The sequence below is a fragment of the Urocitellus parryii genome, chromosome 2, assembly GCF_045843805.1.
Source record: "Urocitellus parryii isolate mUroPar1 chromosome 2, mUroPar1.hap1, whole genome shotgun sequence".
Classification (NCBI taxonomy): domain Eukaryota; kingdom Metazoa; phylum Chordata; class Mammalia; order Rodentia; family Sciuridae; genus Urocitellus; species Urocitellus parryii.
In genome coordinates, this window is record NC_135532.1 from 121,832,854 (window position 1) to 121,859,368 (window position 26,515).

A 26,515-nucleotide genomic window follows, 5' to 3' on the forward strand; every position below is an offset into this window, starting at 1 on the left:
GGGACCGTGATGCCCCCCGCCTATGCAGAGATACCCGTGCCCAAAGAGCTGCCTGTTCCCTGACCTCACCCCTGTGTCCTAGTCAACATGGGGGTGCAGATGTCCCCTTGCTTGTAAACACCTTTGTTTGGAGGTTCATTTGGGAGCAGGAAATGGGGCTAAAGGCCAGCTTAAGTCTCTCTCACTTTTCTGCTGCATCTGGGTGGTTTGCTGGGACTTAGTTTACTGAGTGTTGGTTCCTGTCCTTGGCTTGGACCTGGGCTAAGTCTGACAAATGTGGCTCCAGTGTCCTGCTCCAAAAAAAAACAAAAACAAAACAACAAAAAAAAAACACATCAGGCCAGTCACCCCATCTTTCTTTGGACAGTTTGTAAAGTTTCATTGCTTAATACCCCTTTCCCTTTGGCAGCATACTTTCTTACTCTTCTTTTCCTTTCTTTTTCTTTTTCCCCCCATTATTCTTCTTCACTCCCACCTGATTCCCCTTCTTTGCTCTCTGATTGTTGTGTGGGTTGTAGGGAACTGTAGGGACTGTCATTCTCTTTCAGGCATTTGCTTGTTCTTTAGCCTTGATTTTGGGTAAACATTGAAAAAAACTTTCAATTGGTTATCTTATCTGCATTCTCCACCCACCATCTGCAAATCTTTCCCTGGTTCTGTTCTACTTGCCCTGTAGAACCCACTTTGCCAAGAATGAAAAAAACAATTAGAAAACTTTCTTGATAGAACTGAAATCAGTTTTTGCTATTTTCCATTCACCTTAGTCTTTTTTATTGTCTATCTTAAAAATGAAATTTTCTTACTAATAGTAATTTTGTAGCCTTTTGTCTGATGTGGGTTTTCACTCTCCTTGACCACAGCCTAGATGAAAGATGTGAAGTTAATTGGGAAGAGACACTGCATACTTGGGCAAAAACATAGCTGAATGATAAGGTTGCCAGTATAAGGACTGATTTGTCTTCTTGAGTCAGAATGTCTGTATTTTCATTTTATGTCCCTAGACTCAGGAGGGGAGAAGGAAATTATTATTCTATCATTTGTAAATCATTTAGTAAACATACTTTATCCTATATTAAAATTCTTGTCTAATGATAATCTGATTTTGGTCTTAGCACAATTTTACTTTTAATTAAAAGGTTTTGATATAATAGTAATGTTGTAAAACTTTGGGTTGTGGTGGTCTAGATGTGATATATTGGCATGTTTTGAGCCTGTGTGTATAAGTGATTGGGTGATTACAGTTTTTTTTCTTCTAAATTCATTTTCTAAAACATGAAAGTTGAAGACCCAAGCAGGTTTCAGGTTGAAAGTTTCCAGTACTATCTTGTTTTATATGTACTTGGCTTTTTCATTAAATTTTTAATATTAAATGAAAATATGGTCATTTTTAGCCAAACTATGATTTTCATTGTGCTTTATATTGAAATGCATGCTGTTTGCAAAATAATTAATATACCCTCAGAAATAGAATAATGGTTCTCTCTATAACCTTTTACCATGTGCAGCCTGTTCATTCATTTTGGCTGTGGTTTAAGGCAAAATAGGGTAAGTGCTATAAAAGGAGCTATTTAGTTGTTGTTGAGACTATAGTAATAACAAATACTATTGGATTATTTCTGTCTAGGTTTTTCTTTATATATCATTTGAAGACAATCCCCTGGTCTAATTCTTGTCTTTTGTGTTCTTTAACTCCTTTAACATTCACCAGAGGAGGGTGCCGCTGTTTGATTTGTTATAAATGACAGTTACGTCCTTTCAGAAAAGAAGGAGTACTCCATTACACACACACACACCTCACACACACACACACACACAGAGTCTCTAGAGTGGTAGAGAGGATAAATGAGGAGCTTAATTTTATTTCTAATAATTCACATTAATAAAGAAGCAAAGACCCACCTATAATGATGATCTAGAAGGGACCTTGTATATCTTTGTATATCTATTGTATTGTTGTATACCCATTTCGTTCCACTTTTTTTTTAGATTGCTGGGGAAACTGTGACCTTCCAAAGACTACGTTGCTAGTTTGAGGGCTTTAGTTTATAGATCTTCATATTAAGCCACTGGAAAAATTGGTTTGCATATTTGCGCAGAGAAATAGCACTCTTCGGAAATACAAGGATGATAGAGACATAACCCCTATCTTTAAAAAGTTTCAGTCTAATGAGAGATAGACCTTTATACAAAAAAAAATTATAGCCATAGCATGCTTTTGGTGTTATGGGAACATAGAGGAGGGACATTTAACTCAAACTGAGAAGTGGGAGGCCTAGAGAAAAACAGTGAAGGCATCATTTACTGCAAGATTAAAAGCATAGGCTTTGACTTGAGATCTGGCTTTGAATTTATGTCCTGCCTTAGACTAGTAGTGACCTTGGACAAATTGCTTAAACTGCTTTATCTGGGAGTTTCTTATCTTAAAAATAGAGATAATAATGCATGTAAGGTGTATATACCCTCATCAATTTTATTATGCCCTTCTAGAGAAGTGCTTAATGGACAGAAGGGTATGGAAGAAGAAAGCTCAGGAACTGAGAAGTCAGCTGTGTTGTGGTGGTAATATTCAAGGGAGAGAGACGCTACCAGGGGAAGCCACAAATTTGATCTCTAGAAAGATGAATATAAGGCAAGGATAATTCTTTAGGTATTCCTGAAACTCTCTCTTCGTTCTAACTTATGGTGAACTTCTGATTACTAATTCAGGATTCTGTTTATATGTACATTAATAAAGCAGCATTCTGCCATCACATGTGAATTTTCTGATAAGTGACAAGGAGTATTTTCTATGATTAATTAATAAATTGGTATTCTAATTGTAACTGAACTCTTATGAGTTGGGTTAGCATGTATTAATTCTATTCAACTATGGATTTTTTGGGCATGGGGTGGGTACCAGGAATTGAACTCAGGGGCAGTCAACCACTTAGCCACATCCCCAGCCCTATTTTGTATTTTATTTAGAGACAGGTCTCACTGAGTTGCTTATGCCTCGCTTTTTGCTGAGGCTGGCTTTGAACTTGCAATCCTCCTGTCTCAGCCTTCCAAGCCACTGGGTTTAAGGCATGCACCACTGCATCTGGCAACCATGGATTTTTTGACAGAAATATATCTCTGGACTTGATATGCTGAAAATTAGATTCTAGGTAGCTGTGATTTCATTTAGATGGATGAAATCTTAAGGACTATTGTCTCTAAGTTCCTACAGGCCAGCTTCTTCACTTGATCCTCTTGGACATTTGGGACATCTTAATCTCTTAGTCTAGGAGAAGGATGACTGTATATACATATCTAAAGCTATGAGTTTATGTGGTATAATGTAAGATTAAAACAAAAAGTAAAAAAAAGCTCAGATTGTATCAATTGGTGTAGAAGGGTTGTTAGTTTTAAAATTTGAAGTTCAAAATAATGTTTATCTAAGAAAATGACTGCTTTTTGGGCTTATCTGTAGTTTTATCCATAGGCAATAAATTAAAAACAAATACTATGTAGAAAAAATATCACTAATCGTTTGAGGTTCTTTGTCAGTGTTCATAGCTGAAACTCATGCAGGGAATGGATTGTTATGTGTTACATATGTTTATGGGTGTTACTAAAAGATTTTGGACACGTGAAACATCTTAACCACCATAGTCCAGTGGAAAGTCATATATATCTTGACAGTTGATACATGACTTGAAAAAGTCCCACATTTCATATCAGTTCCACATTTAGGTGCAATACTTCTCAGAAGCTCAGAAGAGAAATGCTTATGGATGGTTGCCTGAAGGATACCCATAATCCAGCCTAGTTCTTTAGATCAGTGATTCTTAACTTTTCTTGAGTCATGCTTCCTTTTGAGAATGTTATGAAACTATAGGCATATTTCCCAGAAAAAAACAGATATGCATATCAAACTTTGTTTATAATTTTAAAGGCAAGTGATGCATGAGGCCTCTCTATTTCAGGTTAGTCTGGATAACATAGTCTGTTTCTGGTGAATCTAGACCTGCAAGGAGCCTTTCTCTCCAGCATTTGCATTTATTATTGTCATGTTATCTGTGAGGGTTGTTCTAAGAATGGTCTTCCAAAGCTGTCTGAGAAATCAACTGCAAGGATGTTGCTTGGGTCTTTGTTACATTATATAGCATCCTCTTTATGAAGACCAGGGGAGTAAAAATATTCTAATTCTTTTTTGTTTTATCTTAAGGATATTGAATCATGACAGACTGAGTTATCCTGTGTTTTTTGGCTGCTGGAAGTGTGAAGAGCCCAACTCTGACCCCTAGCATGCACATAATTTTATTATTTGATGCATAAACTTTACTTCCAGGACAGCTTATCTTCCTTATATTCAATTTTCTTTTGTTCTTTTTCTTCTTAGATATGTCATTTTATCTTGTTGTGTCATATGTATTTTCATTGGATCCTTCTGAAATAAGATATATTCTGAATAAATAAATTATGAATGGCACAGTGAGTGATCTGCTTTTTAGACATTATAACTGAGGTTAGTAAATGTTTGATTCCACATAATGGTATAGAAGAAGCCTAGAGATTTGGTGTTGGCAAACGCCCTATGGCCTAAGAGGAAAGTCAGATTATTTTGGTTTAAAATGGTACATTAAAATTTCTGCTGAAAAAACAAAGCTTTTTTTCTTCCTCCCAATTAAATCCTCTCTTGTGTTTCTGACTGCTGATTTTCTTGCGTCTTTCAATCAGGTTTTTAAGAAATTTAGTTCAATGAAGCCAAAATTTTCTGCCACATGTGGAAAACAGTTGTCTGTGTGATGTCCAAGGATGAATCAGTGCATTCTCTGCCCTCAGGGAACAGCCTATCTATTTGCAGTGATGAGGTTTTAAAAAATAGCAGAGTTACAAGATGCAATTTTATCTAGAAGAGCTATGAGATGCCCATTACCTGATGTGCAAGCCTGTCTGAGGGAGCTTGGGAGAGTCTTGGATAATTTTGAGGAGCAATTGACATTTGATTGTATCCTGTCATTTCTGTAGAAAAATTGGGTGGAAGGAGGAGGGGAAGATGACATTACATGTGGAAGAAAAAGTGTGGAAATGGTTTGGAGGAAGTAAAATGTGGGTGCAATTTGAAGACAGGTATCCCATTTGTTTAGAGCAGGCTTTCTCCAAGAGTAGTCATCTAAAAGCCCATTTATTATTTTCTCTGTATTTGAGTACTATTTGTGTTTTGATATACTTGATATTGTTTATACAGATTAGCTGTTTTTTTGTTAAGTAATTTATTTGAAAGTAAATTTCATATCAACACTGTGAGTAGATGACCTATGCAATACAATTCTTGGCCTTCAACCTGTCAAGAAATGGTCTCCCATCTTGATGGAGTACAATGGTCTAAAGTAGTTCTTCTCCCAGTCTCTGGTTTCCTCTAGAGTCACTCTGCCTCCTCTCCCCTTGCTTTTTATGAACAGAAAAGTGGCTTTTAAAATTTAATTGCCAAGCCCTGTGCAGTGGCGCATCCCTGTAATCTCAGCAGCTCTGGAGGCTGAGACAGGATGATTGAGAATTCGAAGCCAGCCTCAGCAATGGCAAAGTGCTAAGCAACTCAGTGAGACCCTTTCTCTAAATAAAATACAAAAAAGGGCTGGGGATGTGATTCAGTGGTTGAGTGCCCCTGAGCTCAATCCCTGGTAACACCATCAGTGCCCCCCTTCCCCCCAAAAAAGAAAGATTTTTATGGGCTGGGGATATAGCTCAGTTGGTAGAGTGCTTGCCTTACATGTACAAGGTCCTGGGTTCAATCCACCAAAAGATTAATTGCCATAATTTGAAGCAAGGCAGGCTGCTTGTTCCCTTTACAGGGGAGAGTATTCTCAATGATGCTACTCTTTCAGGAACCCTGGTTTGGAATGTGTCTTTGTATTGTGATTTGTGACAGAGAAGATTTCATGTATAACACACCTTCATAGGGAACCCAGAGTTTTAAGTATTTCCCAACGTTCTGGCACAAATTCCACCCCTCTCTCTTTTTTATGGTGGTAGGGATTGAACATAGGTCTGAGCCATATTCCCAGTCCCTCACACTATTTTTTATTTATTTTTCTTTCTTTTCCCTTCTTTTTTTTTGGGATGGTACTAGTGGTAATTGGGCCCAGGGTCTGGCACATCCTAGGAAAGTGCTCTACCACGGAGCCACATCCCCAGCCCTTTTATTTTGAGACAGTCTCACTAAGTTGCCCAGGGTGGCTTTAAATGTGGATCCTCCTGCTTTAGCCTCCTCAGTATCTGGGATTATAGGCATATGATACCACTCCCAGTTCACCCCCATTTCTAATGCAGTCAAACAAGTGGAATCATAGGAATAAACTTGAATCCTTTCTAGTGTTGTTTTGAAATAGAATTTTAGTAGTTAGCCAGGTTGGCCTCAATTCATAGGCTCAAGTCATCTTCCTGCTTCATCCTCCTGTTAGCTGGGAGTATAGGCACATGCCTTTGCATTTAGCTAGTTTAGTTATAAAAAGTAGATAATTTGGGCTGGGGTTGTGGTTTAGTGGTAGAATGCTCATCTAGCATGTATGAGGCATTGGGTTCAATCCTCAGTACCACATAAAAATAAAATAAGGATATTGTGTCCACCTAAAACTGAAAAATAAATATTTTTTAAAAAAGTAGATAATTTACATTTTTTGGTACTTGAGCCATTATTGGTCACAATTATTTATGACATACTAATAATGACAAAGTATACTAGTATGCTGGGATACACAGTTTAGGAGTTTTGGCCTATGGGTTAGATATACAAGTGAAGAAAGTAGGAGATGCTTCTGGAACTGTTGTTAGGACTGATATTGAAAGCTGTCTGAGGAGCCTGGGTTGTGTTCTGTAAATATTGGAGAACCACTGGATATTTTTGAGCAAAAGGTGGAATAAAATCCATGCTTTAGTAATCTTTTCCTATAATCTACATAAAGGATTTGATTTACATAAAGAAGATAGTAGTGTGAAGTGGGAGGGTCAGTTGGGAAGCCTGGGCCAAAACATTGAAGATGAAGCCCAGGAGTGTGGGCCACAGCTGAGAGGTAGGCTGAGTGTGGATGGCAGAACCCCTATGTGGCAAAACTATTTTCAAGATTCCTAGTGTGGAACTATCAACATTAAAAAGAGTGGTTAGATGGAAAAAAAGAGCATACTTTGGACTATAGAGAGTTTGCATGTAAATTTGTTTTGTTTGTCCCTTGTATTTTGACATTTTCTGGGATTCATAAAGTATACATTCACCATTTAATTTGTCAATTCATAAAACATTTCTGTTATACTTTTCTAGATGGACACATTTTAAAATAAGAATATATATTTTATATAGTACCTGACTTAATCAAATAGAAAGGCTTTTATTAACATTTTACTTTGTTACTAGGATTAATTTAGGTTTTGTTACAAAGAGTAGGTTTTCTAAGAGCAAAAAAACTACACAATGCCTTTAGTGCTTTTAAATGATTTCATTATCTTGACAGTGATTTAAAAGATGTAGATCATTCAATCTCAGATTTAAGTGATCCCTTCATTAGGGACTTGTTTTTGAAAAAATAATAGAGTTTAATATTGAAATGCATTTGTTTTATTAATTTCTATTTTGATTTTTAACCACTTCAGGAATATATTTTTGTGGTTTAACTTCTATTAATGTTATAATAATCTTAATGAATATTAAATCGAAAGCAAGTAAAACATTTAAAATAAGTTGATTTTAAAATAATAAAAGTAATATAATGACGTTACAGATAGTATAGAAAAGAAAAAATAGTAACTCCAAGTCTTATTACCCTGACACATTCATTGCTATTATTTTGGTATATTGCTTGCTGATCTTTTTTATGAGCATTTTAAATAAATTGTGCTAGTTATAAAATAATTTTATTTTATTTTTTAAAACTTTGTATATTACTGTAAACACACAGTTATTTTGCTCTATAATTTTTTTGGGGGGCCATACAGGGGATTGAACTCAGGGGCACTCAACCACTCAGCCACATCCCCAGCCCTATTTTGTATTTTATTTAGAGACAGGGTCTCACTGAGTTGCTTAGTGCCTCGTCCTTGCTGAGGCTGGCTTTGAACTCATGATCCTCCTGCCTCACCTCCTGAGCTGCTGGGATTATAGGCATGTGCCACTGTGCTGGCTTGCTCTGTAATTCTTTATATTTAATTTTAATTCTTTATATTTTTATTTCTTACTTTTTTGGGATGGAGTAATGTTTTATTGAATAGATGGATATTTAATAAATTACTCTGCTGCTTTATTCATTTACTTTCCTCCTTTTTTGGTACTCGGGATTGAATTCAGGGGCACATGACCACTGAGCTACATCCCCAGCCCTATTTTTTGTATTTTATTTAGAGAAAGGGTCTCACTGAGTTGTTTAGCACCTGGCTGTTGCTGAGGTTGGCTTTGGACTCTCAGTCCTCCCGCCTCAGCCTCTTGAACCTCTGGGATTACAGGAGGGCACCACCCCAACTGGCTTAGTTTACTAACTTTTTGCCATTGTAATTAACATTGTAATAAATATTTTTGTGTTTCTACTACAAAAGTATGGATTATTTCTTTAGGGCAGATTGCCAGAATTGGGATTTCTGGATCAAAGGAGAAATAAGCCATTACTGGTGGCAATATTAGTAACAATAATGACTAACATTATTTGTAATATGCTAGGCAGAGTTTAAGTATTTTTTATATGTTATCTAATTTTAATTTTCTTAAGACTTTGTAAAATCATTATTATTACATTACTCCTGTTTTGTAGATGGGAAAATTAAGGCCCAGAGGCATTAAGCAGTTTGTCCAAATTCTCTTTCAGCTCATAGGTGGTAAAACTAAAATTTGAAACTGCTGTTAGACTTAAAACTATCTGTCTCCAGAACTGGTGCTCTCAGTTTCTGATTGAAGTTCTACAAATCTCATAATTTGGGCAGTAAAATGCTGATTGTGTTGTTACATGGACTTTGCCTTGTCTTCTAGTTTTGCTCAGAAGGACTTTGGGTTTCTTATATGATTGATGTTCCTATCATGTGTTATGGTGTCCCTAAAAATTCTATGCTGCAAATGTTGGTAGGTATATCTTATAATTACCTAGAAAAGTCTGTAATTATGAAAAGATAGGATCAGAAGGTAAAGCAGGTGATACCTTACATTCAAACAGAGTTCTGACGTATTCCACTTTTTTCTAGCAGAATATCTCTCCTACTACAGAGTATTCCTAATATTCTTTCGTGTTGGCTTATGAAAGGCTTGTGTAGAAATTAGAGTGGCATTAGCATAGCCAGTTACAATAATCAAAATAATTTGTTATATTTTACTCTGAAGTACAAAAGCTTGCCTTTAGGATAAATATATATGTGTGCATATTTGTGCAATTTCTCTTTATACTGAAGCACCGATGGTTTGTTTTCCTTTTTGAGAACTAAAATAATTTCCTAATACATCTAACTAACAAATAAACTAACAAATATATTTGTCAATTTATTATTATAGTTTTTTGAGACTAGGGCTTACTAAATTGCTTGGGATCTCGCTAAAGTTGGCCTTGAACATGACTTCTTATTTGCTATGATTAATGATTGTTTATTTTAAACAGCAACATGTCTTTTTCTCATTTGTTTGTAATACTGAGTTGGTTTGTTTAGTTTGACTAGATACTGGTCCTGTGTTTCCATTCCAGTGGTTTAATACATTATTCTCTTAGCCATCCTTAAGTCAAGCCCAGGCTTTGGTCATAGATAGTTATAATCTGTTTTTAATACAAATCTTTAAAGGCCAAGTTTAAACAAACAAAGGAAGCCATAATTTTCTACATGGTTAATAGAATTTAATAACTTTTATAACTTTGTTTTATAATTGTAGGCTCTCCTTTGAAAAATACAAAGCATTTTCAATAAATATTCTTGTAGATAAAAATTATATATACTGATAAACTGATGTCCTTTCAGTGAAGTTGAAGTCTGTGTATGAGAAAGCTTGACTACTGGGAATTAAGACCTCATGAATGCTGGGCAAGTGCTGTACCACTGAGCTACATCCCCAACCCAAGATATAATATTTCTGAAAAAACAAATCTTAAAGACTTCACCACTTCATCTCTAAGGAGATATTTCATCTTTTTTTTCTTTTTCTATTTCTATTTCTTTATAATAGGGCCCAATTTAATGAAAATTTAGCTTCCTCCAACTTTTCTAGAATGAAAGAGGGCTATAGCAATTGAGTTTGTTATAAATGAAACTTATCTTCCTCCATTCCTAGAAGACAGGGGAGTTCTGATTGGGCATGGGGCTCCTGAAGGTAAGATTGGGGCCATTGCATACATTAGTGAGAGATGTACACTGTACAGTAATTCCAAGTAGAGAGACACCATTTTCTTATGTATACAGAACTGTCTGCTTCCCAAGTTAAGCATTTATGGGTCTACAATGACTTGAAAATGATTTTAGTTTGTACAAAGACTGACAGTCTTTTTACCATACCATCCAAGAGTCCCATCTTGTGTGAGCAGCTGACAGATGATCTTTGTGTGTAAGTTGCTAAATCAAAGACTAGTTTTCAGTTGTATAAGAAGGTAGCAAACCTTGTGACTTCCCTGGAGAAATGAAAACTTATTTGCATTTGCTTTTCAACATTAATATTCCAGATTTTGGTCATTATAGATGTGAGTGGGGGTTTAATGCCTTGAATGAATAGATCTTAATATTTTAAAATTGTATTTTTAAAAGGAGAATCTTCTGGGCAATGGCAATTTTCTAACTATATATACTATTTCTAGTACTTTCATTTTACACACACACACACACACACACAGCACATTTATTTATTTATTCGTGGGACTGGGGATTAAACCTAGGGCCTCATACATTCTGGGCAAGTACTGAACTAAATGGTAAGTTGCCCTGGTTGGTCTTAAACTTGTGATCCTCTTGCCTCAGTCTTCTGGGATTACAGTTACTCTGCTTTTTAATTAAATAAATTAATTTTCAGTTAAATTAGTCACTGGACATTTTCTAGCAAAGTAAATAAAGGTTTAATAGAATTTTTGGGGGCTGAGGTTGTGGCTCAATAGTGGAGCGCTCGCCTAGCACATTCTAGGCACTGAGTTCGATCCTCAGCATCACATAAAAATAAAAATAAATAAATAACATAAAGGTATTATGTTCAACCACAACTTAAAAAAAATTTAAAAAATAGTAGAATTTTTGATTATACTGTTCAGCTTTTTTGTACCCTAGAATAATGAAGTGAACTCTTTATAATAGCTGGTTTGCATAGGTATATCTACATATGACTATTACAGAATTTGAGATTAAGAAGTTTTTACTTCTATTTTCACACTTAGATGTTTTTATAAATTTTTGTTTAAAAAATACATTTTTTTCTATTTAGATAGTTCTGGCAGGGATTTTGAATTGCTATCTAATCTAAATATAGAGTCTAAGTCTTCATGAAATATCTATTTTTAAAAACTTTCATCAAGGAGATTCCACATTCTCCCTGGAGAATGTGTTTTTCTCTATAATTCTTTCTCTCAGGAAATTCATTTTTATATGTGAAGAGCTGGCTTGTTTAAGGGCATTTCTCTTACTAGCCTCAACAGAGAGACATAAATTAAGATTAGGCTGTTATATTTTTAAGTCAGTAAGACTTCTATAATTAAAAATTTCCTTTCCTCCCATTATATTAAATAAAAATTACATCAAATTTATGTAAGAACTCATTTCAAAAAGGGAGATACAAAGTAATTTGTATCAAAGAGAAAATAGTTTTCCAGTGATCAATAGCAGCTCCTCTTTGTAAGAGCTGCTTTGTCAATAAAGGAAATGTCATCTTGCAGTTTCACAGATTGGTTGGTTTTGTCGTTTATGTCTACTGTCAGAGGCTTATGCTACAGGTGGAATAAGTTCCTGCTGTAAATCTAGATGGTGCATTATTTGGAAGTTTTTGATTGTAAAAAAATTCAAGTAGAAGCAGCTTAAATACTAGCAACAGTTGTTATTTCAGTATCTTGGAAATTCCCTTCATGTTCTCCTCATAGTTGCAAGATTCGATACTTAGAATTACTAAACCATCTTTGTGTAACTACAGTCCAGACACATGAAAGAAATTTTCTGTCCTGTGTTCCTTAACCCTGAAAAAGACCTTCCTAGAAATTACTCCTCACATCTCATAGGTCAAAGTTATGGTGCAGTACATGCCTAAACATGACTTGGTTATGGGAATATGATCTGCATGATTAACTGACCCATCCTAGTTCACTTTGGGTCTGGGGAGGAGCCCACGCCTCTTCTGGAGAGAATGAAAGCCTAGAAAGGTAAGACTAGAGTTTTGTTAGCTAGAAAGAAGGGGAAGTAGAAATGATTATGGAGCATACAAGTGAGAAAGGGTTTCAGAGAAGATAGCCTGGAACATTCCTTGTTCTGCATGTTAGCAATCTCATTGGTAAAGTGTACTGATGTGGGTAAAAAAATCAACTTTAGTGGCTTCTAGAAAAACAGAAACTATTTTATTTTTGAATTGGCTTAGAGTGGTTTTACCTGAATACTGAAAGATAAATTTGCTATTTTTGGATCCTGATAAATCTTAAAAACTACTAAGAGGGGCTGCGGTTATAGTTCAGTGGTAGAGTGCTTGCCTGGCATGCATGAGGCACTGGGTTCGATCCTCAGTGCCACATAAAAATAAATGAGTAAAATAAAGCTATTGTGTCCATCTACAACTAAAACAAAACAAAACAAAAAAACAAAAACAAAAAACTACTAAAAGGTGGTTTTCTAACAGTTCTTTTTCTGTGTTCCGTGTAACCAGCAATAAGAAGAGGTCTGACTATAGAATAGCAAGGTGGATTTTTCTCTCTTTGATATACGATTATTGATTCAGTAGGTTCATTTAAAGCTACTGATGAATGTGGAACTGTCACCACAGTTCTGCTGTTGGCTGTCCTTTTCTACTTTACAGTCTCCTATTTTAGACAATGAACTGGTGGGTTAGATCCAGTAGGATTTTTGTTCCTTAATTATTAAATATAAAAAAATTTGTTGTTTTAAAAACATTCTAATCTATTCCAGGCCGAATAGGAGATTCCTGGGAGATTCAGCTCATTTATACTCATTTTGGAGGGAGATGGCTAGCAGTGGTCTAGGCTATGGTAAGAGGGGACTGCTACAGAGGAATGAGACTTCTGGAAGGGGAGATCTGGAGCCATCTTGCCCTGGCCCATCTGCCAGTTTTGGTGAAGGTTGTCTTCATTTTATTAATTATTATTATTATTATTATTTTTTCAGTGTTAGGGATCAAACCTAGGGCCTTGAAGATGCTGGGCAAGGTCTCTGTAACTGACAGAGTTAGTTAGGTCAATACCCTTGACCCTATTGTCTTTATTTTATTTAAAATTTGCTGTGCATAAAATCCTTTCCCTAATTTCTACTATCTGTCCTGTAAGGAAACTGTGACTACTTACAGAATAGTTAAATAGTGAGTGAAGTTAGATCCCAAGTTGGTATAAAAGACAAAATCATATCTAATCAAAATTTCCCTTGAAAGATCTCTCAAATTGCATGTAAAGAATAGTGTCTATTTTTTTGACATATTACTTTGAGAGTAATGAAATCACTACTTTGAGAGTAATATGTAGTTATAAATGTACTTTATAGTAATTTATAATGAAGAATGAAGAATATGCATATCAAATATGCTGTGTTATAAAAAGTGTTATAAAAAGTATCTTGTATTTGTATAGATTCACAAATATTACCATTTCACTGTAACTTGTGTATGATAATAGAATAAGCAGTTGAACATTTTGAGAGTTTTTATGCAGTGATAGAAATCTTTTCTTTTTCTTTTTTAAAAAATATCTTTATTTTTGTTTATTTATTTATTTTTATGTGGTGCTAAGGATTGAACCCAGTACCTCATGCTTGCAAGGCAAGCGCTCTACTGTTAAGCTACAACTCAAGCCCTAGAAATCTTTTCTTAAAGAGCATAATATGTATTTCTGTGTGTGATCACTTTGAGAAAATGTAGTCTTAGAGTTTTATAGAAACAAAAGAGAATAAATATGTGACTTTTGGAGTTAGAAGTAAGATTACTTTATCCTCATTATTTTTAAGTCAATTTTAGGAAGATAATGCCATATTGAATGTGTTATTTTTAATCAAAGTGCCAGCCTAGCTTTGCAACCAGATGGGAATACAGAGTTGGGCACTCAGCCTGGTAATTTATAATCATAAATATGTAGAAAAAGTTTTTTTTTTTTTGCTGTTTCTTTGTTGCCTCTGGCTTGAGACCCTGAAGAATTTTTTTCTCTAGTGATTTCAGAAGAGAGGCCAGTTGGGCATTCACTCCTTTCCTCTCTTCCTGGAAACTCTTCTGAGCATCTGATATTGTAGCTTAAGGCCTAACCTGTTTTGGTAAACATGGTCTTGGGTTAGTTTAAGAGTGAGACTCACAAAGCAGTAAATAATTGTTGGACATGAAGTTTGTAGTTTTTAACATCCAGGGGATCTAAGTGACTGCTACTGAAAACTCTGGGCATCAAGAATCCTAACAGTGGCCTGAGAAGTTCTGTACACCTTCATATGAGAGCCACAGGTCACAGCTCCTCCTCTGTTCTGCAGAGCTATATAATCCCCAAAGGATTATGTAACAATGCAAACAAATTTAGATATGAAAGAGTACAGGCAGGCATGCTTAAGAGGGAACTCTCGGATGAAACGACAGCTAGGTGTTTTCTTTTTTTCTTAAAATTAGGGTAGCAGTGGGAGTGCCTGAATGTTGTTTCCACTTGACCAAAGGGAAGTCCTCACCACAAGTCTCCAAGGTAGATTTATGCTGTGGGGATAAGGATATCCACCTTCTTCATGAAAAAAAAAATCTGGAAAATAATATTGTCTAATACCACAGCTTTATTGAGGTATATGATAAATATATACCATAAACTATACATATTAGTTTTGTATAACTTATAAAATTACAGACCTATGAAAGCATCACTGCACTCAAGATAATGAACATAAGTTTTACTCAAATGTTTTGTCATGTTCCTTGGTAATTCCTTTTTTCTCCTTCTTTTATCAAAATTTCCCTAATTTCTAAGGCCCGTTTTTTTGTCATTGTATACTAGGTTTAATTTTATAAAATTTTATATAAATGGCTATATTTAATGTACACTCTTTTTTTTCCTGGCTTTTTCCCCCACTTAACACAAACATTTTGAAATCCATATAATTTCATCTATTAATAATTTATTTAAACAATAATGGTCTATATTATAGTTCATTCATTTTTATTGCTGAATTGTATTCCATTGTATGGATAAGTCAAAATTGTTAGACATTTGGATTGTTTGAGGTTTCATCTCCAAGTCTCTATATGGACATGTGCTTCCATTTCTCTTGGGTAAATATCTGGCTGGATCATCTTGGTAAATATGTACTAACTTTCAGAGAAATGACTCAACTGTTTCTGAAGTGGTTGTATTATTTACATTTCCATCAGCAGAGTGTGAGAATTCTAGATGTTTTACATTCTTGCTAATCTTTCAAGTTCTAACCATTCTAGTAGGTGTGTCAATGTAGTAGTGTAGTTTTAGTTTTCATTTTCCCAATGGAAAATAATGTTGAAGATATTTTCATGTACTTTTTGGAATATGGCCTTCTTTTGAGGACATAGAGAGGAATAGTGCATTTTGGTTATTTTGTAAAATCTGTGACTTTTGTCCATGTCTCTATGGTGTGAGTGAAAAGGAGAAGTGAAAAGGAAAAGAACGATTGGATATAACTCTTTCTTACTGAAAGAAGAGAGACCCAAAAGATCGGGCTAGAAATAAGTTTAGAGAGGTAATACAAGGTAATCAGGAAATCAGATGAAACAGGGAGGACAGAGAGGAAGATTAGCATCTGTGATCACCAGAGGCGGTTTTTATTATCAGAGTCTTTTGATTTCTTAATACTTGGTTTTCCTGTATTCCATGTTAAAAATCTGAATAATTTGCCTTGGGAAACATAGACTTTATCTTGCTTTTACTTTCTTCCTGCTTAACTCATTTCTTTTTGCCACCTGACACTTTTTCCAAGTTGGGATTTAGAAGATCTCCAGGGGCCTCCTCATAATTGCCTTGTATCATGGATTGTTTTCAGCCCTTATCTTCTTTGTTTTTTTTTTTTTTGGCTTTCTTTTTTTCTTTCTTGACAGAGACTAACTTCGTTGGCCTTAGTGACACCACTTAGCTTTTTTTCTTTTTCTTTTCCCTCCTTCTCTGACTTCTTTGGCACTTTGTTTCCTTTGCCAAATATGGATTTCATGGAGGCCTCTGCTCAGGGTGCTGGACTTACATTGTTTCTTTGCATCAGAATCTTTACAGCTCCCATGGATTCAGCCATCCTTTGTGATCCCCTCTATTCATCTAGAGCCTGCATCTCTATGTGCAATCTAACATTTTCTTTCTGGGTGCTAAGTTGATAACAGTCTGTCTGGATGCCAATTTGCCACCTTTGTCTGTAGATTAGTTTCTTCCCCAGAGCTTTCTTTTCCTCTCATAGAGCTATCATTCTTTCACTTTTGAAACTACCATGCCGTCTTTTGCTTTTTTCCTCTTCGTGCAGTCTGTGAGACTTTCTGTATTGACTCTCATCCCTGTCTCCAACTTTATAGTCACAATGCCACCATCCTAATTCAGGCATGTATCACTTCATGCTGGGATTGTGATCTGGTTTCCTGATTACTTTGTCTCTGATCTCTCTCTTCTTCAGTTCACTCACAATGTCTGATAGATCAGTCTTCTAAACCCACTGGGATATACATTGTTTCTTTAAAAAACAATCTCTGATTTCCAGTAACCATGATTTATTTCTCTGAAAAAAATCATTTTGATTCATTTAATAGCATTGCTGACTCCTTTCCCTTACTCTTACCTTTTGTTGATCCCCAGCAAAAAATATTGTGGTAGCCAATTTAGTCTGTGATTGACTGAATCCCTAATGGATACACATGCCCCTAATGTGATTTGTTACCTTTATATCATCCTTGAGGATGTTCTTATTCCTCTTTGCTATAACTGTAACTTAGTCTAATTTCAAGGCTCCTTTCAGTTTCCAGCTCTTCCATGGAGTCTTGCTTGATCATATTAATTTTCCCTCCTTTGACTGTATGATTGCTTCAGTTTCATGTCTCTTAAGTCTCTACAGTATACCCTGTACTGTGCCAGGTGCTTGTGTTCTAATGATAATGACATCTGATAATAATTATAAAAATAATGATGCCTAATAAATGAAAAGGAAATGCTAAGTTGTGTGACTGCATCTGCTATCACTTCTATCTGTTGGAAATTAACTCTGCTCATTCTGACTGTTGAGCATACACTATATGCCGGGTCTCTCAATGAATCTTCATGGTTTTTGGAGGCAGCTGTTGTAATCCATGTTAAGGTTAGGGAAACTAGAGCTCAGACTCCTGTATGTGTTATGGTATAGATATGAGGTGTTGCCCAAAAACTCATGTGTGAGATAATGCAGGAATGGTCAGAGACATAATGATTAGATTCTGAGAACTGTAATCTAATCAGTGGATTAATCCATTGATATGGATTGACTGGCTGGTAACTGTAGGCAAGTAGGGGTTGTCTGGAGGAAGTAGTTCACTGGGGTATGCCTTTGGGATTTATATTTTGTCCTTGGTGAGCAAGCTGTCTGCTTCTTGGTTGCCTTGTCTTGAGCTGCTTTCCTTTTCCACATCCTCCTGCCATGATGTTCTGCTTCACCTCTAGCCCAGAGTTATGGAGTCAGCCAACCTTGGACTGAGTCTCTGAAACTACAAACTAAAATAAACCTTTCCTCTTCTAAGTTGTTCTTGTCAAATATTTTGGTCAGAGTAATGCAAAAGCTAACTAAAACAGTGTTCTCAGGATTATACAAAAGCTAAGTGGCAGAGTTTAGATTAAAATATTTCTCATGTCTGCCTGATTTATCTAAAAGACATCATCTTCCTTACTATGCTGTCTTTTGCTGTGTGCTGACATGTTTGACAAGGTGCTCATCTGGGGATATTGTCAGCACAGTTTCAAATATTGTAGATTATCTGTGGAAAATATTTCAAGTTTATGGGAATAGGATTATGTTGAGGAGTTAAAGTAATTCACTTATACCATTGTTCATGTTTACTTTCTTTGTTTTTCTCATTATCTCCTGCAGTTTTTATAATGTATTTTTCATCTAGAAGTCCTTTAAATAAGGACCAAAGAAAATACAGGCTAAATATGTAGATATCTGAAGGTTGTCCTAGGCAAGTGGTTTTCATCATTTTGCCAGATAACTCTTTTTGGTATAAGGCAAAAGTTTTGTGAACTGAGGGTGGCTCCTCTAAAGAAGCTAGGCAACAGTCTCAAACTTAACTTGGTCTGCCCTTCAAAAGGTGGTTAAATTATTTGGTTAGAAGTGTTATGGATTATGTTAGACATGTATCAATTTTATTTCCTTCCCTTCTCTTCTTTTTCCCTCTCACCTGTGTCCTTCTTTCTTTTTTTTTCCTCCCTTCCTTCCTTTTGCTGAGGATTGGACCCAGTGGTCTATCTGCAGCCCATTTTTATTTTTAATTTTGAGACAGGTTCTAAGTTTCTCAGATTGGTCTTAAAATTCCAATCCTCCTCCCTTAGCCTCCTGAGTAGCTGGGAACATGTATCAATGTTCAAATGTAAGTGGAGAACACATCCTAGAATTCAGTTGAAAAGAAAGTTCAATCTATAGTTTCCCTCCTTAAAGGATCATGCAGAATAAAATTATATATAGTATATAGTGAGTACCAAAGTGTGGGGAAGTGTAAATGAATAATTTCAGCTACCTGTGGGCAGAAACTTGATCATAGACTTGAGATTTGAAATTCTTAGTTTGTACTCAAAGAGAATCATCAGATAAATTACAAACAAAAAACCAGAAAACAGCTTATTGATGGTGTGAATACTTATATCATTCATCTTTCTCTTTCCATATAATATATATACATATATATATGTACACACATATATGTGTTTATGTATATGTAATATACAAAATGCTATTTCTTTCATTTATATATGTATACATTTAGAGTTAAAAGAATAGCATTTTAGAGTCTGTACAGCATGAGAAATTTGTAGAATTCTCATGTACAAAATGGGTATTATCTACTTTTGGGAGCTTTATGAATCATATTGAAAACCAAAATAATTCTTAACAGCTAACACCGGTAGCTACCTCTTTATCATATCCTTCTGTGTGGGAAACAAGTTGCATTGTGCTTTTTTCCCCCCATAAAATTATCCAGAGAACGATGGTCTCATAGTATGAAAATATGATGTTTCTTCAAGGGTTAGATTAAACTTCCCTTTTCAGTATAGAATCTAAGCTGAAAAACGAGTTTGCTTTCCTTGAATTGAGAAAGAGTTGTGGCTATGAATGTTTAGGCTTGCATTAAGACTATGACTTATGGTTTAGTTGTCTACTTTCAGATATGCTGTACTATCTTGGTACATTGTACAGACTGGGTGTCCTATAAATGTTTGTCAAATTAGTCTTATCATGGAATCAGAGAAGATTATTGAAGTGAAAGTCGTAGTAGCCTTTCCGTTTCTTCTACTATGAGGATTTAGTCTTAATAATTTCTGATATATTCTCATTAACAAATTGTAACTGTGGTAAAAACTGCATACCAAAATTGACCATTTTAAGCATACAGTTCAGTAATGTTAAGTATATTCACATTAATAAACAATAAATATTTAGACCTTTTTTTCTTGGAGAACTGAAACTCTTTGCTTATTAATCAATTCCTCATTTTCTATTCCCCTCAGCAGCTGATAATCACCATTTTACTTTGTTTCTGAATTTGACACTTTTAGATAGTGCATATAAGTAGATTTATTTAGTATTTGCATTTTTGTGACTGACTTATTTCAATTAGCACAATGTACTTCAGATTCATGTTGTAGCTTGTGGCAGGATTTCCTTGTTTTTTAAGACTGAATAATATTCCATTGTATATGTTTATCACATTTGTTTATCTGTTCATCCTTTGATGGATATTTGAGTTGCTTCCATTTCTTGGCTATTATGAACAGGGCTTCTGTGAACACGAGTGTGGAAAGTATCTCTCTGAGATCTTTCTTTTAGTTCTTTTGGATGTATACCTAGAAATTGAGTTGCTGGATCATATGGTTTTTATTTTAAAAATTTGAGGAATTGCCATATTGTTTTCCTTAGCAGGTATACCATTTTATACAACGTACAAGGGTGCCAGTTTCTCTGCATACTTGTTATTTTCTATTTTTCTAATAATAACTATCCTACAGGGTATAAGGTATGGTTTTTGATTTGTATTTTCCCTAGTGATTAGAAAGTTGAGCATATTTTTCCTCATACTTGTTGGTCATTTGCCTATCATCTTTGGTGAAATGTTATTCAAGTTTTTTGCCCATTTTCTAATTGGGTTATTTGTTTTTTGTTGTTGAGTTACAGGAGGTCTTAATATATTCTGGATACCAACTTCTTATCAGATATGATTTGTTAAATATAGGAAAGTTTTAAAGACTAGTACAGGAAAGTTTTAAAGTCTAGTACAGATTGAGAATCCTTTATCCAAGGTACTTGGGGAATAAATGTTTGAGAGTTTCTTTGGATTTTGGAATATTTGCATAGATTTTACCAACTGAGCATCTCTAATCTGGAAATCTGAAAATCTGAAACTTTTAAAGCATCATGTTGGTATTTTTAGGATTTTGAATTTTCAGCTTACGGATGCTCTTATTCAGAGTTACTCACTTTTTTCCAAAGGGGCATCTGAGTTATTTGACATTGTGTTGAGCCAATCCAGTGAATTGATTTCTTATAGCTATGGGAGAGATAAAAATATAAACTTGCCTGAATATGCAAAATAAATAAGAATGCTTATAAAGCATTAAGTACAGATAAGAAAAATACAAGTAAGGACAAAAGTAAGAGGTCAAAGAATAATAATAACGTGTTATTAGAACTGAAGACCTGGCTCAATTCTGAATGTGGTGCTATTTCTCTCCTCCATCACCATGAGATTTTTGGTAATGTTTGGAGACATTGCCACAACTGTGAGGAGTGTAAGGGAAATTGTCCTACTGGTGTCCAGGGAGAAGAGGTTAGGGATGCTACTAAATATCTGACAGTGCACAGTATAACCCCATACAACAAGGAATTACCAAAGCCCAAACTTTGACTAGTGACAAGATTGAAGAACCTTGTTTTATCCCAGGAACAGACTTTGCAGAAAACCTGTCTTGAGAACTTTAAAGACTTTGGATCCTGAAGTTCTTTCAAACCCATGTAAAGAGCTTGTAGAAAACAGTGAAGACCATCCTTGATAAAGAATAAGGTATGAAAAAATACGTTCTGTCTTGTGCATAACCCATAATAAAAGGGTTTAGTTGATCTGCTTCCTATAAATTTTCACAACAAACAGTCTAAAAGTGCTTTTCTTGGTTTTATTTTGTATTAGTCACTTATAGTTACTGTGTTCGTACACATTAGCTATTTTTGCTGTAATAAAACTTTCTAAACTCTGTAAAAAGCAGATGTATGACCCAAAAGATCTTAATGCATAGAGGAAGAAAGCAGTGGTACTGGGAAAATACAACTTAAATAGCTTCCTTTCAATTCTCAGTTCTGCTTTATCTCAGATTCTAGTAGGCTGAGAAGAGAAACAGCATAGGCTTTGAAATCCTAGGGACCTAATTTTGCATCTAGACCATTGGTTACTAAGTTTTCTTTCTTTTTTTTTTTTTTTTTGTGGAGAAAATGTATTTCTTTTTTTTTTTTCTTTTTTTTTTTTTATTGATTGTTCCAAACATTACAGAGCTCTTGATAAATCATCTTTCATACATTTGACTCTATTGGGTTTTGAACTCCCATTTCTACCCCAAATACAGATAGCAGAATCACATCTGATACATACTCACATTTTTACATAATGGCATATTAGTGACTGTCTTGATCTGCTACCTTTCCTAACCCCTACTATCCCCCTCCCCTCCCCTCCCACCTTCCCTCTCTGCCTCCTCAGCTGTTGTTCAATTCTCTCCCTTTTTTCCCCCCTCCCCCTTGCCCATCATAACCTCTTATACTTTTGTGTATCATTGAAGGTCTCCTACCATTTGCAAATCCTTTCCCTTCTCTCTCCCTTTCTCTCCCCCCATTCGTCTTTGTTTACAGTGAGTCTTTTCCTCATGCTCTTCCTTCCTGTTTTGTTCTTAGTTGCTCTCTTTATATCAAAGGAGACATTTGGCATTTGTTTTTTAGGGCTTGGCTAGCTTCACTTAGCATAATCTGCTCTAATGCCATCCATTTCCCTGCAAATTCTATGATTTTGTCGTTTCTTATTGCTGCATAATACTCCATTGTATATATATTCCACATTTTTTTTTTATCCATTCATCTATTGAAGGGCATCTAGGTTGGTTCTACAGTCTAGCTATTGTGAATTGTGCCGCTATAATCATTGATGTGGCCGTATCCCTATAGTGCGCTCTTTTCAAAGACTATACTTTCAGGGATCATTTCTATAGTAGGTTACTAAGCTTTCTAACCTTGGGAAAGTAACTTACACACTCTGAACTCAGTATCTTCCTCTCTGCGTTGGGGATAAATCTGTTTCACTTAGCGGTGAGGGGCAGTTGAGTACAGTAGCTGAGGTTGTGGACTCTCACAATTAATTGCCTGGCTTCAAATCTTTACTATCTTCTAGTTGGGTGTTCTTTCGTAAGTTCCTCAACTTTTCTAGTTCTTAGTTTCTTTACCTTAAAAAAGAAAATGATTATAATAATATTTACTACTTAGGCTTATTATGACATTAAATGAACTAATACATATAAAGCATGTAAAGTAGTACCTGGGGGCTGGGGATGTGGCTCAAGCAAGCGGTAGTGAGCTCGCCTGGCATGCTCAGAGTGCTGGGTTCGATCCTCAGCACCACATACAAATAAAATAAAGATGTTGTATCCACCGAAAAACTAAAAAATAAATATTAAAAAAAATAAAGTAGTACCTGGCATATGGTAGGTACTCAGTAAATGGTAGCTGTTTTTTAAAATGGTAGCTATTTTTATGAATAATTTGAGATAAAGGACGTAAAGAACCCATCAGTATTGAAAAAATGGAAGGTATTTGATAAATGGTTTTTAGAAATTTAATTTTAGTAGCAGATAGTTTGTTGTAATATAATGATATTATAACAAAATTTCTTTAGCCCTGAAAGTTAAATTGGTGAGGACTGATCTTAAGTCTTCAGGATGCTAAAAGGAAAATGGCCATTCTTTTGCTTCCCATTTATTCATGGCAAAGACTCCATTAGATCTTTGTTCAAAATGTACTTAAAGAATTACAGGCCTCACCAGAGTTTTTTTGGAAGCCAGGGGCACTTAACCACTGAGCCACATCCCCAGCCCTTTTAATGTTTTGAGACAGGGTCTCACTAAGTTGCTTAGGAAATCACTAAGTTGCTTAGGGACTCACTCAGTTGCTGAGACTGGCATTGAATTCCCTCTTGCCTCAGCCTCCAGAGCTGCTGGAATTACAGGCGTGTGCCACCACACCCGACATTTTGATTCTTTTTAAACTCCATGTTTATTCTTAGGATATGTGTGGGTGAAGGGGCTTTTCTTTCCTTCTTGACAGCATAGGAGATTTAGACTCAGCCAAAGATAACATGATATAACCAACATCAGGTTGTGTCAACTCCTGCCAGGGATTGGGTTGTAGACATACATATTTATAGCTCACACAGAGTTCACTCTTTTTCTTGAAATATAAGAATGTATTATCTTGCTTTAAAATACAGAATATTTAAAGGGCTTGACACAGTGCCTGGCATCATAGTGCTTTATTGAGTTATCATCATCATCATCATCATCATCACTCTTAAATGTGATGTTTTATTTTAGTTAAGAAACTAATGAAAATTTTCCTCTTTTAGCAACCATTTCGTACCTTTTTATTGATGCATATTAATTATACAGCATAGTGAATTTCATTGTGGGCATATTCAGACATGCACACAACATAACTTAATCAATTTCATTCCCCTGAATCTCACTTTATTCTCTTCTACCGTCTCCTTCTTCTACCCTACTGGTCTCCCTTCTATTTTCATGAGATCTCTTTTTTCTCTCCAGCTTCGACATATGACAGAAAACATACTGCTGAGTAGGGTTTATTTCACTTAACATGATGCTGTCTAGTTTCATCTATTTTCCTGCAAATGACATAATTTTGTTCTTCATATGACTTAATAAATCTCCATTGTGTATATATACCCCATTTTAAAAATTTTATTAATCTCTTAATGGACCTAGTCTAGTTCCATAATGTGGTTATTGTGAATTGTACTGCTATAAACATGGGAAAACATGTTTCCATAAAGCATGCTGTCTTTAATTTTTTAGGGTAAATACTGAGGTGTGGTATAGCTGGATAATATGGTAATTCCATTTTTAGATTTTTGAGGAACTTCCATACTGATTTTTATAATGGCTGTAATAATTTATTTTCTCACTAACAGTGTATGAGCATTCCTTTTTTCTCCGCATCCTCACTGGCATTTATTTTTATTTGTATTGTTTTTTCCCATATTTTTATAATAATAGCAGCACTTATTACATATTTGTACATGCACACAATATAACAGTATAATTTGGTCAACATCATTCCCCAGTATTTCCCCTTCCTTTCCCTTGTTCCTTCCCTTTCTTCTTCTCTAATATTGTTTATACTCTTGATGATTGCTATTCTGACTGGAATGAGATGGAATCTCAGTGTAGTTTCCCTGATGGCTTAGGACGTTGAACATTTTTTCATATAGTTGTTTGCCATTTATTTCTTATTTTGAGAAGTGTCTGTTTAATTCATTTGCCCATTTGTTGAATGGGTTTTTGTTTTTTGGTGTTGAGTATTTTTGACTTCTTTATATATTCTGTATATTAATCCTCTGTTGGAAGAATAACTGACTGCTTTTCCCATTCTATAGGCTTTCTTTACTCACTCTTAACTGTTTCTTTTGCTATGCAGAAGCTTTTAAATTTGATGCCATCCCATTTATTTATTCTTAGTATTATTTCCTGAGCTATTGGAGTCCTGTTGAGGATATTGTCTGCCCCTATGTGTTGGACTGTTTCCCTTATGTTTTTTTCTAGCAGTTGCAAAGTTTCTTGTCTTATTCCCAGGTCTTTGATCCACTTTGAGTGAATTTTATGTGGACTAGAGACAGCGATCTAATTTTATTCTTTCATATATAGATATCTAGTTTTGTAGCACCATTTGTTAAAGGCTGTCTTTTATCCATTGTATGTTTTTGGCACCTTTGTGAAGGTGTATATGTGTGGGTTTGTCTTTGTGTCTCCTATACCATTCCATTGGTGTGTCTGTTTTTACGTCAGTTCTATTGCTATTTTTATTATTATACCTCTGCAATAAGATATCAATCCTGTTTGCAAATAGTATGGTCCTCTACTTAGACAATTCTAATGGCTCCACCAGAAGACTTCTAGATCCGATAAGCAAATTCAGCCAAGTAGTGGGATACAAAATCAACATATAGAAATCAAGTTTTTTTTTTTTCTATCTACAAATAATGGAACTGCTCAGAAAGAAATCAAGAAAACATGAACTGGGTGTGGTGGTATATACCTGTAATCCTAGCAATTAAGGAGGCTAAGACAGGAGGATTGTTTGAGGCCATCTTTTTAAAAAAAATTATTTATTTATTTATTTATTTTTATGTGGTGCGGGGGATCGAACCCTGTGCTTCATGCATGGTAGGCAAGCGCTCTACCACTGAGCCACGGCAAAGAACCTCACCCCGCCACTGGTACAAAGGCCAAATTTGGGGGCCTCTCAACAGCCACAACCCTGATCCAGGATTTTTTTTTTTTTTTTTTTTTTTGATGGTGCTGGGGGTTCCAGGGCCTTGTGCATGCAAGGCAAGCACCGTATCAACTGAGCTATACCCAGTCCTCTTTGAGGCCATCTTGGGCAACTTCTTAGACCCTGTATCTAAGTAAAAAAGAAAAGTTTGGGGATGTAACTTAGAGGTAGAGAGCTTACCTATCTTGTATGTGTGGGGGGATGTATACATCAATAAATCAGAATTATATAGTTTAACTTACAAAATCAACATCAGTATTTCCATACCCCAGAATCCCAAATCATGTTCCCTTCTGGTCATTATTTTTAAGAAAAAAAATTGGTTTTTCTTTAAGTGACATTCAGAGCTTCTCATGGCTTTATGTAGACTCTTAATAGCTATGGCTGAGAGATACAGCCTTAGGGTTGGCCTTATTATATGCTTTTATTTTCTTTTGCTTTAAAAAGCATATCTCTTAGAAAGGGTTTTAGTCCTGCAGGTTGTTAAATTTGGACATGGATAGGCTGAGTGATCTTGTAGTTGTTCCTCTCCAAATAGGTAATACATTCTTTGCTTTTATTTATCAATACTATAGAAGTACACTGAAACCAAAATGTCATTCATTGTGCT

The 26,515-nt window shown here is 35.3% G+C and overlaps 1 protein-coding gene and 1 pseudogene across 1 annotated transcript in view; both read left to right on the top strand.

Annotated features, from left to right (window-relative positions):
- Ppm1l (protein phosphatase, Mg2+/Mn2+ dependent 1L) overlaps positions 1-26,515 on the top strand; it is a 272,306-nt gene that overhangs the window by 1,802 nt on the left and 243,989 nt on the right. The gene's annotated exons all lie outside the window — the stretch shown is intronic.
- LOC113199216 (small nucleolar RNA U3) lies at positions 22,523-22,608 on the top strand (annotated as a pseudogene).